The sequence below is a fragment of the Grammomys surdaster genome, unplaced genomic scaffold, assembly GCF_004785775.1.
Source record: "Grammomys surdaster isolate TR1022 unplaced genomic scaffold, NIH_TR_1.0 373, whole genome shotgun sequence".
Lineage (NCBI taxonomy): Eukaryota > Metazoa > Chordata > Mammalia > Rodentia > Muridae > Grammomys > Grammomys surdaster.
Window position 1 is genome coordinate 4,935,348 of NW_021604792.1, and position 6,567 is coordinate 4,941,914.

The window sequence follows — 6,567 nt, forward strand, 5'->3', positions numbered from 1 at the left end:
GAGCGAGAGCGAGAGCGAGGAAGAAAGAAATCAGTCAAGCTGAGCAAGGCATGGAAAGCAGCAGGCTGGTACCCAGCACACCTCAGTGTCCTCTGCATCAGTTCTTGTCTCCAGGTTCCTCCCCTGAGTGCCCTGGGTCTGAGAGCTGCAGTAAGCCCTTTGCTCCCTAAGTCGCTTTTGGCCATGGTGTTTTATCACAGCAACAGAAACTCCAGGACAGGCAGTAATCACTCTTATCCACTGAGCCATCTCTGGGGACCCTCCTGTGGGTTTCTAAGGCAAGAACAGGATAGTCCCTTTCCCTATATGTGAGACACTGCTGAAAAAAATGTAGAGGTCTACCCACTCCCCAGCAGAGCTGGAGCCATTTTGTTCCATGCCTGCTAGCTATTTCATATTCTTGCTGTAATCTGCTGCCAGTCACTGACACTGAAAAATAACTTGACTCAAAACAAGGCCATGCCGATCATATATTTTGTTATGTTCTGTATTTTCTGAAGTTTCTTAATCTTAAGAAATTCCGCCCTCTGCACGTGTCCGCCCCGCGATGCTCCCTCTGCTACGCTGTGTGCCCCGCGCCCTGGGCACCGCCGCCACCGGCCTCCGAGCCGCCATCCCAGCTCCACCGCTTCAGCATGTACTGCAGCCCGCGCCCCGGCCATGCGTCCGGCCCTTCAGTTTGCTCAGCGTACAACGTCTGGCCTCCTGCAGCCCCCAGTTCCCTGCGCGTGAGGCTGTGGCGCTCTGCACACGGAAGGAGACAAGGCCTTTGTTGAATTCTTGACTGATGAAATTAAGGAAAAAAAGAAGATCCAGAAGCATAAGTCCCTTCCCAAGATGTCTGGAGATCGGGAGCTGGAAGTGAACGACACAGAGGCTAAATTATTGCACAAAGTTGCTGGAGAAAAGATCACTGTCACTTTCAACATTAACGACAGCATCCCTCCAACATTCGATGGTGAGGAGGAGCCCTCACAAGGGCAGAAGGCTGAAGAACAGGAGCCGGAACTGACATCAACTCCTAATTTTGTGGTTGAAGTTACAAAGATTGATGGCAAAGATTGATAATGACCGGGACTGTCACTATCCTGAGGATGAGATTGGACACGAAGATGAGGCCGAGAGCGTTATTTTCTGTATCAAGGAAGTTAGCTTTCAGGCCACTGGGGACTCTGAGTGGAGGGATACAAACTACACACTCAACACAGATTCCCTGGACTGGGCCTTGTATGACCACCTAATGGATTTCCTTGCGGACCGAGGGGTGGAGAACACTTTTCCCGATGAGTTGGTGGAACTCAGTACAGCCCTAGAGCACCAAGAATATATCAGCTTTCTTGAGGACCTCAAAAGTTTTGTCAAGAACCAGTAGAACTGTCAGAGACTGAAGGCCTTAATTAAATGACAAGCTTTGGCCAGTGAACAAAAGCTACCTTGGCATCAGAGTTATGCTTTGAAATGGCTGTCATCCTAATATCATATGGGGGGGAAAAGCAAGTTTAAATTAGCGCTGTTACACGTCCATTTACTATTCCTTTGGGCTTTTTTTTCCTGTACAAATTTATTATTTGTAGATTTTTGTATAACATGATGATGGACAATAAATTTGACTTTATCTCCTCCAAAAAAAAAAGAAAGAAAGAAATTCCACAAAACTCTACACAGGCCCCATCAAATTAAAGGTCAGTATGAACTGCTATGTCTAAAACGGCTTGATTCATCGCTAACCACTGGGCAGCACTTCCTGCACCTGCGTATGAGCTCACCGTGTTTTTTGTGTTTTTTCCTTTATAAGCTGACAGAAAAGATGTTTGGCACCATGGCTCAGCCTCTGAATTCTGAGGTATGGTCCTGATCAATCAGTATTAAGGTGTGCATTCAATAAACCATCCCTGTCTGAGATTGGTGCTTGTATGGCTTGTGGGGCACCACTTGGACCCCAACAACAACAACAAAAAACATCAAAGATGCCCTCAGTCCTGGTGGTTGTTCCTTACCATGACTCAAATAAACTCTTAGAGACAAAGGAACAAGTCAATTGTTTCTAGATCCGTTGGCCAGTTCCTCACTCTTGCCTGCCACGAGGTAGCTCTACAGCAAGCTTTCCTCTCAGAAGCTGCATGCTGGCCTATCTTTAATGCTTATCTTCTCTCTTTATCCCATAAAGAACTTCCTAACTGGCCAACTTCCTGTTCATCCATGCCCATGATTATGGTTTAATTTTCAAACCCACTTCCAGTTCGCACTGCCAGTCAGTGGAAACCGGGGGAGATCACAGAACCGCCCTTAACCTTCTGGGACATGGCAGAAATCCTTGCCTAAAGAGGCAAAATCCATAGTACCATAGTCACCGGGGAAAGAGCTGCCACACTAACAGGGGCTGACGGAAAGCACGAATGAGATGAGAAACTTCTTGAGGAGGCATTCCAGCCTCATCAAGCCAGACTCCAGAGGCCAGAACAGAGCGGCTCCCGCTCTTCCACACACTAGGCATTTGGCGCCTGCGCACTACTTAACTCAGGCATCCTGGTGTTTCCTGTTTGAGGTATAAGCTTTCTTTACATTTTCTCTTCCTCAATCTGGTTGTAACATAGGCTTTTTCTGCAGCTCTGGCCAGCCCCATGTGCTGCTGCAAGCCCACATATATGGCAGCTCAATTCTTAAGAACAAACAGCCAACATCAGATGTATAAAGGAACTCCGGTACACCCACATAACTAAATATCACTCAGAATTTTAAAGTATGAATTCAATCCCGTGGATGGTACCTTAATGCACAAGTTTCCAAGAAAATACCGGAAAACCTATATATCGGATCGTTTCATTTATTCATTTATTTATTTATCGGCAAAGAGGAAATTATAGGAATGGAAATCATGAGGTTGCCTACTGAGGAGAATGCATAATGGCCGTGGAGTAGAACTGTTTTTACGATGCTGTGGTGACTGAAAGGTGACTACAGATGTATGCCTGTGTCATGCAGACAACCACAAATGACTTTTCCTTACACAGAATGAAAGTTGCTAGCAGACTCAAAACTAGTACTTTTGGGTGTACATAGTAAGACTCCCAAGATCCCCCCCCACAAACTTTAACTGGTAAGATTGTTTCTCAGAAGAAAATGGGCTGAAACCTCTGTAGCTGAGGCACACCCTAAGGTAGAGATGAGCATGTGTCGAGACGGTGGTTTTCAAATGCCATTGACCAATGGAATCCGGACCCTAAAGTGACTGATCCTAAGGCTCTGACATGACAAATTCAAAAAAGTTTAAGATGAGTTGAGTATTTGCCTATAATTTTTTTTTTTTTTTTGGTTTTGGTTTTTCGAGACAGGGTTTCTCTGTGTAGCCCTGGCTGTCCTGGAACTCACTCTGTAGACCACCAGGCTGGCTTTGAACTCTCAAACTCAGACATCCACCTGCCTCTGCCTCCCAAGTGCTGGGATTAAAGGCGTACACCACCACCGCCCGGCTTGCCTATAATTTTTAATCCTAGATCTTAGAAGGTAGAGGCAAGAAGACCAAGAGTCCAAGGTCACCCTTGGTTATAGTGAGTTCAAGGCCAGCATGGGCCACATGAGACCATATCTCAAAAAAGAATAATCCAAACAAAGAACAAAAGGTAGAAAGAGTATGAAAATGATACAGAAGCCAGCCTGAAAGAGACTCTAAAGGTCAAAGTGGGAAAATAGACTCCAAATAGTAAAATAAATGAGAATATTGGATTAATACCTCAGAAACTGTCTGTAATCCTATGGTGACATAGATCAATGATTAAATCTATAAATAAATGACTCCAGATCCCATATAGCTGCAAGAGATTTGTCACTGGTATATGTGTATGTGTATATATATATATATATATATATATCCCTACGTCAGATCCCCTAGGTTACTGCAACACCCACAGTAGGCAGAGTTCACAGTGAGAAGCATTGTCCTAGGGGCCTGGGCCACATGGGTGCTAAAGGGAACCATGTCCCCAAGATGGTCCCCTCTCCACTTTGCTCCAAGGATTCTAAGAGAATCTGCTCTGTAAAAGTTAGGTCATTTGCAGAACTGTAGCTGCAAAGGAGTCAGGAGAATTGTGCTTCATCTTCAAAGAGCCGAGCCCAACAGAGATTACAAAGGAGCTGCTTGGGTGTCTACAGTCTATGTTAGAAACCAGCATTCTCAGTCCCTCTCTGTAAGCATCTCCTTACTTCATCCCAGAAAGCCACCTGTCACTGTGCTTCCACAGTGTTAACGTGAGCTGCTTACCTTCCAGGCCTTCTCAGACCACAAACTCCTCCAAGACGGAGACCTGAGTCTTCCATTCTGTATCCAGCACAGCTCAGCACGCAGGACGGGAATCCAGTTTCACACGTCTACGGAAATCAATCTGTGGTTTACACGATTTGGCTGATTTTCTTGCTTTCTTTTACAGATGTGTGTGTGTGTGTGCGTGCGTGCGTGTGTGTGTGTGTGTGTGTGTGTGTGTACATCAGAACAGGACAGAGGATCCCATAGGATCCCTTGACATGGTTATGAATCACCCAATTACTCCAGCCCTCTGGAAGAACAGCAAATGCAATCAACTGCTGAGCCAATCTCTACACACACACACACACACACACAAATTGTTGTTGTTGTTTTTAAGTTGTGTATTGTTCTATTTTAGGTAGGGCCTCATGTAGCCCAGGCTGGCCTTCATTTCCTGGCTTTCCTGCCTATCTTCCGAGCGCTTGGGATTATAGATGTGCAGCACCGCTCCACGCTTTGATTTGATTTTTAGCCTTTGACTTACAATGAGATGAGCCTGAGATCTGTTAACAGCTCAGTTGAGCTCAGGAAGAGCTGGGTTACTAGAGAGTAGACGGTGGAATTAAAGCTATAAGCCAAAATGGGGATGTTAATGCATTAAGCTCTCACTGCAGGGGGATTAGCAAAACCATAGAACCGGAGAAAGGACTGACGACCCTACACACACACCACCCCACACTCCACACACACACACACACACACACCCCACACACAGGTACACACCATACAAACATACACATACACACACTACACACACATACACATAGCCCTACACATACACACAGATATACATACACACACACACACCCCACAAACATACACACATACACACCTCACACACAAATGCCACACACATACAAACACCACACACATACACACTACACACACACCAACACACACCCCACAAACACGTACAAACCCCACACACAAATCCCACTCACATGCATACACATACATATACCACACACATACACATATGCACGCATATACAATATACGCACACATGTATACACATAACACACACACACAAATACACACCTGAAAATATTTATTTATTTATTTATTTTTGAAACCAGAACATTTATTTTATGACTGATTGAAATCCTCAAGATGAACTGGATGCTGCAACAGCTGCCTTCTTGGGTTTAGGTATCATTCCTTCAAGAAATCCATGTCTGAATCTGCGATAGACAATCTTTAGGTGCCTCATCCGACCAGTCCCGGTAGTGTTTCGTCTCTTAGCCTTGGCACTCCAGTTATACTTTCTCTTGCGCTTGGCAGGGTAGCCGCATTTGCCACTTCTGAAGGTGGTAGGCCTTGGAGCCACAGCGGCGGCACAGCGTGTGTGTCTTATTGCGACGCTTTCCGAAGGATGACGTTCCTTTCGTCATCTTGCTTCTACCTGCGAGGCCAAAGAGACCGGAAAAGAAAGAGCTTCCACCACTTCCTGTGTCCTGAAAATCTTTAAATCTAAGCTTTTCATTTAAGGATACTCACGACTGGTGTGGGTATGGATGGCTGGGGCAAGAGCTAAAGACGTGAGGTCACTTTGGTATTCTTCCAGGAGAGGATTATTGCAACCTTGGTCAGATCCTGGGGTGGTTGATGACAGAGGCAACAGAACTGACTGACACCTTAGGTATGGAAATGGGAGATGGCAAGGCTGACTCTAAGGTGTTTGGCCAGGGTAACTGGATGAAAGGAACTACCACTGACAAAGATGAGGGCAGAGCAAGGAGCAGGTTTGCAGTGAGGAGGAGTTCTAAGAAGTTACTAGCTGACACTGGGAGGAATCCTGGGGCTGGCGAGAAGGCTCAGCACACTCTGGCTGTTCTTGCAAAGGACTGGAGTTTCAGTCCCAGCACACACACCAGGTGGATCCTACCTTCTGGTAACACCAACTCCAGGGGATCTGGACTCCCTCTTCTGCCCTCCTTGGGTACCTACACACATGTCACACACACACACACACACACACACACTCACACACAAACCCACAAATTTTAGAAAAGGAAAGCTGGGGTCAAGTTGCAGACGGCCTTGAATCCCAGACTTAAGGATGTGCTCTGTTCTTTGGCAGGTGAGGAGCTATCACAGAGATGGAGGAGAGCACACGGAAGTCTGTGGTGTAGGGAAGAAGGCAATCTGACAGCAGAAGGTGTGAACAAGCTTGATAGACAGAGAGTCAAAACCTCTCACATTAGACGTCGGCTGGGAATCTCCGACAGTCTAGCGGGGAGAAGGCATATACCTGCTGTGGTAGAAAT

At 46.1% G+C, this 6,567-nt stretch overlaps 2 pseudogenes; one reads left to right on the forward strand and one right to left on the reverse strand.

Moving 5' to 3' along the window:
• Nucleotides 1–547: 547 nt before the first annotated feature.
• LOC114632316 lies at nucleotides 548–1,372 on the forward strand (annotated as a pseudogene).
• Nucleotides 1,373–5,339: 3,967 nt separating this feature from the next.
• On the reverse strand, nucleotides 5,340–5,691 carry LOC114632482 (annotated as a pseudogene).
• Nucleotides 5,692–6,567: the final 876 nt, after the last annotated feature.